This window comes from Capra hircus, chromosome 8, assembly GCF_001704415.2.
Source record: "Capra hircus breed San Clemente chromosome 8, ASM170441v1, whole genome shotgun sequence".
In the NCBI taxonomy this organism is placed as follows: domain Eukaryota; kingdom Metazoa; phylum Chordata; class Mammalia; order Artiodactyla; family Bovidae; genus Capra; species Capra hircus.
Window position 1 is genome coordinate 67036398 of NC_030815.1, and position 12330 is coordinate 67048727.

The following is a 12330-nucleotide window of genomic DNA, read 5'->3' on the forward strand; positions in this document are numbered from 1 at the left end:
GTGGTAAAGAACACGCCTGCCAAAAGAGACGTGGGTTTGATCCCTGGGTTGGGAAGATCCCCTCGAGGAGGAAATGGCAACCCACCCCAGTATTCTTTTCATACTGTTCATGAGGTTCTCAAGGCAAGAATACTGAAGTGGTTTGCCATTGCCTTCTCTAGTGGACCACGTTTTGTCAGAACTCTCCATTATGACCCATCCATCTTGGGTGGCCCTACACGGCATGGCTCATAGTTTCATTGGGTTAGACAAGGCTGTGGTCCATGTGCTCAGTTTGATTAGTTTTCTGTGATTGTGGTTTTCATTCTGTCTGGCAATAGCGACCCACTTCAGTACTCTTGCCTGGAAAATGCCATGGGCAGAGGAGCCTGGTAGGCTGCAGTCCATGGAGTCACTAAGAGTCAGACACGACTGAGTGACTCACTTTCACTCTTCACTTTCATGCATTGGAGAAGGAAATGGCAACCCACTCCAGTGTTCTTGCCTGGAGAATCCCAGGGATGGAGGAGCCTGGTGGGCTGCCATCTATGGGGTGGCACAGAGTCAGACATGACTGAAGCGACTTAGCAGTAGCAGCAGCCCTCTGATAAGGATAAAAGGGTTATGGAAGCTTCCTGATGAGAGAGACTGACCTTGGGGGAAACTGGGTCTTGTTCAAGTATTCTTGCCTGGAGAATTTCACGGACAGAGGAGCCTGGTGGGCTATAGTCTATAGGGTCACTTAGCACGCATGCAAGCATGTGGAAAGTACATATGTGTGCATGCTAAGTTGCTTCAGTTGTGTCTGACTCTTTGCGACCCTATGGACTGTAGCCTACCAGGCTCCTCTGTCCGTGGAATTCTCCAGGCAAGGATACTTGAACAGGTTGCCATTCTCTTCTCCAGGGGATCTTCCTGACCCAGGGATTGAACCCACATCTCTTATGTCTCCTGCGTTGGCAAGGGGTTCCTTACCACTAGCGCCATCTGGGAAGCCCTGAAAGTGCATATACATGGCAGCAATTATAAGTCTTGGGGTTTACCCAAAGAAATTGTAGCACTGTTTATAATAGCTGCCATGAAAGTACATATACATAACAGCTATTATAAGTAATACTACAATTTCTTTGTGTCAACCCCAAGACTGGTTACTCAGCTTTCTCAGACAATACTTCCTACCCACCTTTGTATGTACTCATCCCTCATTGGAAAAGTCATTCTCTATTTGTCAAAATTTAAAACCTAAAATGCATTCCAGGGTTTGATGTACAGCTCACTTAGAAGGACTGAGTTAGGCAAAGGGTCTGGGCAGAGCAGTGATGTGTGTGAGAGGTGAAATCCAGAAACAGTGTGGAAGAATAGAAACATCCTGTGCAGGGAAGCTTCAGAGATAAAGTGGGGTGTATGGAGAATGGGGGCAGAGTAAGGATGAAGAATGAGAGAGGAGAGCCATGATGGTACAGTGTGTGTGCATGTGTGTGGTCATAAAAGCCTCAGGAATGTGGTCTCCTGAAGTACGAGGCCATAATTAGCTTCCTGATTCAGCTGTTGGGTATGGAAATGCAATGCCTGGGTGTGTCTGCCTCTGAAACCTCTGATGGGATTCTCACTGTGGCTCCTCTCCCATTGTCTAGTGATGGCGTGCTATCCTTCTAGGTCCTGGCTATCCCATTTGGCCCTCTGCTTCTCTCAGGCTCTCCCTTGCTTGAGGTGAGTCTAAAAAACTGGGTCATGAATTACGCTCTTACAAAATATTCCCTGCCATCCTCATCAACTCGTTATCTGAGGTTCAAATGGCTTACTGTTCTACTTCTGTTAGTCAGCTCTAGGACCTCAGATTGGCCACAGAGGACCAAGCCCATGGCCCAGTAACCTGACAGCTGGTCTGAGCTAGAAGCACCTCTGCTTTTTTCAAAGTACTTTCTCCTATCACAATTTAAATAACCGCCTGATTTCTTATTTGTCTTCAACTCTCCTGTGAGTTTCTTATTCAAAGCCCAACATCTTTCTTATTCGACATTGAATCCCCAGCACATTTTTTGTATGTAACAAGCACTCAAAAAGTACTTAAATAAATTCTGTGGTGGAAGGCAGGTTGATGTTGCAGAGTGGAATGAACTCATATACAAAAGATTCACATCTATTCCTGCTTTTTCAAACTTGTAACCTTGTCGTCACCATATTGAGACTCAGTTTGCTCATCAGTAAAATGGGCCTAGTAATATTTGCCCTGTCTGTGGCACTGATACAAATATGAAAGGATTACTGAAATCAAAGTGGTAAGAAAAGTAAAAAATGTTAAATAACAGTTTAATGTTATTTTGAGTCTAAAAATTCAGGGCTTTGTGTTGGGAGGCAAGAAAGGATGACTATTTAACTGAGGCTGGGTAATCTCTGAAAGCAGGTGAGAAAATATTATTATGCTAGAGCATGTGGTGCTAGTGGTAAAGAACTCACCTGTCAGTGAGTTCAGTCTCTGGATTGGGAAGATCCCCTAGAGAAAGGCATGGCAACCCACTCTAGTATTCTTGCCCGGAGAAGTCCATGGACAGAGGAGCCTGGCAGGCTACAGTCCATGAGGTTGCAAAGAGTTGGACAAGACTGAAGCGAGTGAGCATGCAGCAGAGCATTGAGAAAAAGATTTAACGGATCAACAGGCTTCCACTACTCCATCTATCTTCCAGCTAGCCTGGGGAAGTAGGGGTAGGTTGATTTTCCTTCAGGCAAAGCCAATGCCTCCTGATCTTAGAAGATGCCCAACCAATGTCCTGTCTCCCTCTAGGATGTGAAGCTCTTAGAACCAGAATTTACATTTCTTACTTGTACATCTCTGGGCACTTTACATCTCTTATCTCTGGATATCACTAAACTCCTGTGTTTTGAGAGGGCCGTCTCTTCCTTGACTTCTCTATCTATTAAGAAAACAAGTTAGATAAAATGCAAATAGTGTTTCTCCTTTCCTAGAAAGTATTACACAACTTCCAGAAATTGTTTAGCATTATTGTTATCACCATCATTATCACTGTGACATTATTATATTATTATTCTGTATTCTTAACCTATATTCCCATTCAGGAGACCAGGGAAGTTGTGGAGGGAACAAACACTCCTCCAGGCCCTGGGGAGAACGTGCTGACCTCAGAATTCCTATCCTGGGATGACTCATCTCCATTAAGATGTTCAAGTCATCTTAGGAAATATGTCCACCCCATCCTTTCATCTAAAGGAAAACTGAGTCAAAGAACAAGATAAGAAATTGGCCCAGCTTCACTGGGACGCCAGGGTCTTAAGGCATGGCTCCTGTGCCTACCTCAGCAACCGTGTGACTGATCCAGTGCCTGATGTGCTTTGGTTTGGGCAGTGGAGACCACAGGCAGGCAGCCTACCCCTGAGCAGAGACTAGTAAAGCAGTCACCTTAGCTAAAGCAAAGGGTTCAAATGGCGTTCATGCATTTTAAGTTGCTTCAGTCGTGTCCAACTTTTTGTGACCCTATGACTGTAGCCTGCAAGTCTCCTCTGTCCACAGGATTTTTCAAGAAAGAATACTGGAGTGGGTTACCATGCCCTCCTACAGGGGATCTTACTGACCCAGGGTTCAAACCCACAGCTCTAGCATTGCAGGAGGAGTCTCTACTGCTGAGCCACCGGGGAAGCCCGTTCAAATGACACTAACTAGCTTCAGTATGAAGAGGTTTTGTCCAGCCACCAGCCAGCAAAACTCACAAGATAACTGTATAGCAAATGCTTCAGTGTAAATGCAAGATTAAACTAGATTATGGAAAAACTGAGAAGAAAATATTCTGACTTGATTCCTCCTATCCCAGCACCATTTTCAATAGGAGGTGGTTGGTTATTTCTCATTCAGCATCCTTGCTTTGAAAGGTTCTGGGCTATAGCACCTGTTAGGGAATCTGTCTCTTCCAGGGTTTGGACTAGTTTGTTTGAAAGTCTGAAGCAGGCAGATGTTTCTACTTTGTCTCTACTTACAGTATTAGGAAAGCTTGACTTAAACTGGGTTAAACAAAAGGAAAAAAAAAAAAACTGTCATGAATGAATAAGTGAAGAGATCAGCTCCCAGGTTAGTGCATACCATGGATTCACAATATCATCAGAGATCAGGTCTCCATTTCCTGGTTTGGTATTTTCAGAGTAAGTGCTTTGCCCCAGAATGATTGTTTAGGAATACAGGCTGGATCTTTCAGTCCCATTGGTACACCCAAAGTCCAACAATAGTCTGAGGATTAAAGTACCTTTGTTTCTGCATCTCTTTCCTAGGATCAAGAAAACCTTTCCTGAAAGGTGAGAAAAATCTTTCCTGCTGACACTGAACAAGCTTAGCCACATCAGCAAGCAGGCATTGACAAATCCAATGAGATTATTTTGATTGGCTTTTACCAAGGGATTGGAAGTGGAATAAATATTGGGACATACCTGTATCTGTTGTTTTCAAAGAAGAAGGGGGAAACTGTGGCGAGAACTGACAATCATTGCTTGTCTATTTCATCCCTGTACTTTGCTGGGCATTTTATCTATATTATCTTACTTAGTTATAGAAATCATTATTATTTCTATTTTCCAAGTGAAGAAACTGAAGCTTAGAGCGGCTAAGTAATTTGCCCCAAAGTATAAGTAAGTGAAATTGAAGGTGTTAGTCACTCAGTAGTGTCCAACTCTTTGCGACCTCATGGACTGTAGCCCACCAGGCTCCTCTGTCCATGGGATTTTCCAGGCAAGAATCCTGGAGTGGGTAGCCATTTCCTTCTCCAGCGGATCTTCCCAACCCAGGGATTGAATCTGGGTCTCTTGCATTGCAGGTGGATTGTTTACCACTGAGCCACCAAGGAAGCCCTCCACCACCAGGTTTAAACTTCTTTCTTAGCATCTCTACAGTGTGCCTCTTTCCTACCTGTGCATTCCTTTTCCTCCCTCCTCCCAAGAGATATGTCTTTTTACTTCCACACAACTTCCCCACCTCCATCAAGGCCACTACCATGCTCTTGCCTTCCTTCAGGGCAGAATGGAAATGTCTTTCAAGGCCCTCCCCAAGCCCTGACCCTGCCCTCCTGCATGTCCTACTCCCACTCCATGATTGGAAGTCCTATCAAATGTGTCATGTGCGTGTCCTTCTCTTCTTTCCTTCTTGCACACTTTGTGACTTGCGCTTTCTTGTTTTAGGTGAATGCGCCTTATTTTCCCACTAGATTTTTCAGTGGCCAGCTCCATGTTTAGTCCATGAGAGGGCCTTCCACAAATATGTAGTGACTAAGCGAGGGCAGCGACCACCTCTTACTTCTCTAGCTCTCTCGTAAACCTCAGTCTGCTGCTGCCCGTGGGTGGTGACTAATGGACTAATTGACTTTGGGCTGATTCCTCCCCAGGGCTGAGGAATGACAGGCAGACAAAGAAGCTGGCATGACCTTTGTCAGTACTGAGAGAGGCCTTGGGTAAATGGGCCCCATCAAGCCCACATTTGCTTGTAGCCCTCAACTCATTTAAGCAAATAGAGCATATGAGACCTTGACTTCTGGGAAATCATTTAGTTCCCCTATGGAGCATGTTGGCAGGCTCATTTCCTGTGCCTAGGGGGGAGAAAAAAAGAAAAATAGCAGAGAGGCTTTTGAGACCCTTTGTGCTGAAATAGAATTTACACATTTACTCAGCTCTTTCTGAAGAAGCAGTTCAGGGAGCCAGCCCTAGACTGAAAGGCTGGTGCTGTCCCCTAAGAGTTGGTGACATCAAGACCGGTCGCCTGGGACCTGCCCTGGACTTGAGCTCCTGCTGGCCTGCTTGGCTTTCTTTTTTTTTTTTTTTTAGGGCTGGGGGATGTGCGTGCTGGATCTTCATTTATTGCTGTCTGTGGGTTTTTCCTTGGGGCATGTGGGGTCTCTAGTTGTAGCACTTAGCTGCACTGTGGCACGTGGGATCTTAGTTCCTCAACCAGGGATCAAACTCAGGCCCCTGCACTGGAAGATGGAGTTTTAGCCACTGGACTACCAGGGAAGTCCCCTGCCTGGTTTTCTAACTGAATCCTCTAGGTCACTCCACTCCTCAAGTAGCATTGCCATTCTTCCCTCCCATCTTCTGGAACTAACTTCACTGCCTTTACTTTGTGTATTGAATTCTCTAGGTGTTCACCCTGTATTTTGCCTTTATTCTCCGACTCACTGTATTTGCTCCATGCTGACCATTTCTTTTGCTTTCATTCCCAGAATGATTGAGAAGGCCTCCATCTCACCAGCTCCAAAAATAGAGGCCAGAAAGGGGGCAGAGAAGGGAAGGCGGTGGGTGGCTGTACCAGGTGATCTCTGAGGTCGCTTCTGGCATTTTCTAACTCTTTTTACTTAAGGTGGCTGCTGCTGCTGCTAAGTCGCTTCAGTCGTTGGGAGCAGCAAAAAAGGACACCTGCAGGTGCCACTTGAGCACTTTGGCAAGAAGAGGCTCTTGGTGATCTTGAACTAATTTTTCCTGTAAAAAAGCCTCAGTTTGCTTGAAGTTCCCTATTACACCTGCCTTGCAGAGTCACCTTGAGTGTTTAATGCATCAACACTTGTGACAAGCTGAGCCCAGCATCCAACCTATAGGAAAACCCTTCAGCTGCTCTTCTTCTCTGTGCGACCTCTCCTCCCCCCGTCAGAAACCCAGGGCCTTTTCTGCCCTATTTCTTCCAATTAAAAACATTCTCATAATTTGGCCCCAAACCCATTCAGCATGGTAAAGTGGAAAAACGAACAACATTTTAAAATTTTCATTATTTATTTATTGTTTTTGGCTGTGCTGGATCTTTGTTGCTGCACGCTGGCTTTCTCTAATTGCGGGGACCCAGGGCTACTCCTCTTGGTGGGCCTGGGCTTCTCATTGCAGTGGCTTCTCTTGTTGCAGAGCAGAGGCTCCAGGGTAAGTGGGCTTCAGTAGTTCTGGTACACAGGCTTAGCTGCTCTGAGGCATTTGGGATCTTCCTGGTTCAGGGATTGAACCTGTGTCCCCTGCATTGGCCGGTGGATTCTTATCCACTGCACCATCAGGGAAGTTCTGAGAAAAGCATTTTGAGTCTATCGATTGCAGCTGAAGCCTTGAGTTTGAATCCAACTCTGCCTTCAGTCCCTATGTGATCTCGGCCAAATTTCTTGCTCCCATATCCTCTGCTTCTGGCACTTTTGAGTGATTTGAACACTATAATCTCACAGAGAGGAATGCAAGGAAAAATTACAGGTGATTAAAATAATATCTATAGAACTTCCCTGGTGGGCCAATGAGTAATATCTGCTTTGGGGTGGGGCGGGTTCGATCCTTGGTCAGGGAAGTTCCATACACCTCAAGGTGCGGCCAAAACAAACAGCTACAATTCTGTGGGTACTGTGATTGTTATTTTTTTTTTAAAATTTATTTGTTTGGTCTTGGTTGAAGCACACAAGGGGCTTCCCAGCTTGGCACTAGTGGTAAAGAACCCACCTGCCAGTGCAGAAAATGTAAGAGAGGCGGGTTTGGTCCCTGGGTCAGGAAGATCCTCTGGAGGAGGGCATAGCAACACACTCCAGTATTCTTGCCTGGAGAATCCCATGGACAGAGGAGACTGGCGGGCTACAGTCCATGTGGGTCACAAAGACTAGGACAAGACGGAAGTGACTGAGCACACAGCAAGCACACAAGATCTTCCCCATGTCATGTAGGATCTTTCCTTGTGGCACATGGCCTTTCTAGTTGCCAAATCTGGGCTCCAGAGCCTGCAGGCTCAGTTCTGCTTCATGTGGGATCTTAGCTCCCCAACCAGGGATGAAACCCATATCCCCTGCATTGCAAGGTGGATTCTCAACCACTGGACCACTAGGGAAGTCCCCCATGATATGAAAGAGCCCTTCACACCAGAGTGAATATGACTCGTCCTCCACAGCTTAGGGCTGCTCCCTTTCTGCTCCACTTCGTGCCCACCCCCTGCCCTAAGGTCTAAATTTTATCACAGAAGATAATCAGTCTCAGTGAATGCAGCAGAGGGCACTTCCTGGCACAAGCAGTGGGTGGACGACACTCATCTGTCCTTGAGCTCCGTGTAGCGAGGTTCTGAGCAGAGACCTGTAATGCCCAGTGGGAAAGAAGTAGCTGGAAGTTAGGAGGGCAGCCCAGGGAATAAGTCCAAAATGGCAGCTTGGGAGGAAATAGCCGGCTGCCGGTTCTGGAACCTCGCAGAGCAGTGTTTAGAATGTTCTCTCCCATTAATCCTATTTAAAGCCTGGCTGCTGAGAAGGGAGGGGGGAATCCTGTTTCAACTAGCAGTGCTGAGGTTCCCCGCCAACCCCTCACCACCACCCCACCCCTCCACCGCCCCGCAGTGGGAGGGGAAAGGGGTTCAATGGGGCCACCCTGCTGGCTCTCACAGCCTCTCAGAAGAGCGTCTCCAGCTTCCCCTCCCCGGAGACCTGCATTTTATTGGTCTGCCCCAGGACCCATCTGCGTGGAGGGAGCAGCTGCTTGCTAAGAAGGCGGGAGGTGTGGACTGGCAGGCTGCCGTGCTGGTGATGAAGGGGTGCTGGAGAAGGTGAGGTGCAGAGGGAGGGACAAAAAAATGGGGGTTCTTATACAAGAGGGATTTCTGGGCAAGTCCCGCTCCCTCTGACATGGGAAAGTCTCTCAATGGTTAAAAAGCTAAGAACAAACATTCCCAGCTTGTCTCTTCGAGATTCTCATGGAAAAGTCAGGTCTAGGGAAAGGGGGCCTCCCTGGCCTTGAAAGGAAAAGTGTGAGTGAACCTACCATTTATAATGCAGGATCAGTGGCAGCCTGGATGGGAAAGGAGTTTGGGGCAGAATAGATACAGGTATGCTGTGCTCAGTCACTGAGTCATGTCTGACTCTTTAAGACCCCATGGACTATAGTCCACCAGGCTCCTCTGTCCATGGAATTCTCCAGGCAAGAATACTGGAGTGAGTAGCCATTCCCTTCTTCAGGGGATCTTCCCAACCCAGGGATCGAACCCAGATCTATATTGCAAGTACATTCTTTACTGTCTGAGCCACCAGGGAAGCCCCAGATACATGTATATGTATGACTAAGTCCCTTTGCTCCTGCCCAGTCACAATATTGTTAATCAGCTATCCTCCAATATAAAACAAAAAGTTAAAAATAAAAAAGTGCAGAGTCAGCCTTTTGCAGAGAGAGAATAATGGACAGTGTTTACCTCATTGGTATTATTCCTGGGAGACCAAAAAGAGCCTTTCCAAATAAATCCCTGTAAATGTGAGTCAATCCTTGAGATTTATTTATGAACAAAACAGCATCTTCTAGTGTTGTTTTCCAAAGGCCAGAGTTCACGAGTAGCTCTATCTAGCTGCATGACCATGAATCTCATTTAACCTCAGCTGATTAGCTGTAAAGTGGAGAGATTCCCCCTCCTCCCAGCCAGCCCCACCCCTCACCCCCATCTGACACACATCTCACTGAGTTATTACCAAGACCAAATCAGGTGACAGTGCGAAAGTGCTTTTGAATTGAAAGTCACTGTCTACACTTGAAGGGCGTATCTTTTTAACTCAGAGTTTCCTCCAGTCTCAGGCAGACTTTAACCTTGCTGGTGCTTGTTGCCCAGTATTCCGCTCAGCTGTAAGAACCAACACTGAAATTTCACAACAGAGACAAGACTGCTCTCCTGGTTACTTCCTCTTGTTCTGAGACACTTTCTTTGCTTGGGCCTCTCTTGGGTTGTCTGAGAAGGTGCCATGAAAAAGGTCAGAGCCTTTGCTAGCAAGACTGGTCAGGACTGAAAAGTCTGCATGCCATGATCCCAAGAGTGGATTGGGAGTACAATCAACCAATGGGAAAGGCAGAGGCATCGAAGCATGTCTGAAGATGTAAGAGTTCTGGGCCAATAGGAAGCCAGATTTGTAGGTTTAGGTCCAGCCTTGCTAGGATCAAGGTACTGTATTGTTGTTGTTTAGTCTCCAAGTCAGGTTCAACTCTTTTGCAACTCCATGGGCTGTAGCCCACCAGGCTCCTCTGTCCATGGTATTCTCCAGGCAAAAAGACTGGAATGGGTTGCCATTTCCTTCTTCAGGGGATATTCTCGGCCTAGGGACTAAACCCAGGTCTCCTGCATTACAGGTGGATTCTTTACCGCTGACCCACCAGGGAAGCCCAAGGCACTTTACAAAAGCATTTAATTGTTTTGTAACTTAGTTTTCCCTCTCAATTTAATAGAGATAATAAAACCTATCTTGTGTTCCCATTTAGCTTGCATGAAGGTTACAGGGAATTGTGAATGAAAGGCTGCAAATGTATGGTTATTTGGGATTGTCAGGCTGCCCTTGATAAATGCCCATTTGGCGGTGCTGTTGCTGTCTTGAAGAACAGTCAACTTCACGACAATTTGTTAAACTCCCACCATGGCAGGCACCATTCTCATTGCCTTGAAAGCAGTAAAGCGGTGGGGTAGAATATGTTATTTTTAGCACTTAAAACTGAAAAAAAAAAAAAAAATCAATGTGCGCATAGAGGGATAATGTAACAGGATTGTGCTCATGAGGGAAGGGAAGACATTATATATTAACTTCCACCCAAGTGGAACTTGACATTTATGTAGCAAGTGAAATTACCACAACTAAAAAAACAAACTAACAGCCCTGTTATCACCAGGCAGGGAGACAGAGAGAAGTGCAAACTATCTCTGAGATGTCTAGGGGGATTTGAGGAAAAACACCCTTGTTTTAGATTGACAGAATCTTGGCCCAGGCATCAGATGTGGGACTTTAAGATTTCCTTTTTCTCAACAGAGCAGAGACTTAATCTATTTGTAGAGCACTTCATACTTTTGAACTTCAAACATTCTCTTGTTTGATCTTTGCCAACCTTGTAACGTAGGAAGGATAAGTATTATTTTTAAAAACATACTGAAGTAGAGCTGACTTACAGTCTCATGTTAATTTCTGCTGCTGCGGTTGTTGCTCAGTCACCCAGTTGTGTCCGACTCTTTTCGACCCTATGGACTGCAGCACACCAGGCTTCCCTTTTCCTTCACCATCTCCCAAAGTTTGCCCAAGTTCATGTCTATTGTATTGGGGATGCTATCCAACCATCTCATCCTCTTGATGCCCCTTTCTCCTTCTGCCCTCAATCAGGGACTTTTCCCAGCAGCAGGGACTTTCCCCAATGAGTCAGTTGTTCGCATCAGGTGACCAAAATAGTGGAGTTTCAACTTCAGCGTCACTCCTTCTGCTATACAGCATAGTAATTCATTTGTACATATATATATATATATATATATTCTTCTCATATTCTCTTCCATTCATATTCTTTTCCATTATGGTTTGTCACAGGATATCAAATATAGTTTCCTGTGCTATATAGTAAAACTTTGTTGTTTATCCATCTTATACATATGAGTTTGCATCTGCTAATCTCAACTCTCAATTCATCCCTCTCCCACCTCCACCCTCCTTGGCAACCATAAGTCTGTTCTCTATGTTTGTGAGTCTGTTTCTGTTTCATAGTATGCTCATTTGTGTTGTATTTTAGATCCCACATAGAAGTGATATCATATAATATTTGTCTTTCTCTTTCTGACTTACTTCACTTAGTATGATAATCTCTGCATCCATCCATGTTGCTTCACATGGCATTATTTCATTGGTTTTATTTTTATGTCAAGTCAATCATTTCAACAAGGATCCCTGAATCCTTTTATTGGAGAGTGGTAAACCAGCATTTGCTCTAATCTGCTCATTGTTTTGAAATTGGAATATCATTGCCTTTAGGCCCTGTCAGTGCTAGAAAGTAAAAAAGAAAAAAAAAAAATTAAGTCATTCAGTTGTGTCCAGCTCTTTGCCACCCCATGGACTGTAGCCCACCGGGCTCCTCTGTCCATGGAATTCTCCAGGCAAGAAAACAGGAGTGGGTAACCATTCCCTTCTCTAGGTGATCTTCTCCACCCAGGGATCAAATCCAGGTCTCCAGCATTGCAGGCAGATTCTTCACTGTCTGAGCTAGAGAGTAAAGGTATGTATTAATATATTAAACTTTGTCTCCATACAAGTCTATATTATTTCTACTATTACTCACCAGTTCCTAAGTTAAGCTAAATAAGAATTTCCATTGATGTCACAGACTCTAGTTCAGAACTACATGATTCGTTTTATTCTTTTCACCTTATCTGTAACCTCCTACTCCAACTATGAGAAATTTAGCTTCTACCATTCTCTATCCTTTTACTTATTTTTTCAATCCCAGTGTTCAGAACTCAGGGTTCTGACTACCAGTCCAATACTCTAGTTCCTGCCATGCTAATTCTGCTCATTGAGCAATCCAAGTAAACAAATTCCCTCTTCCACTTGAAAATCTTGCAGATTTTTAAAAATCAGAATCTGGTCC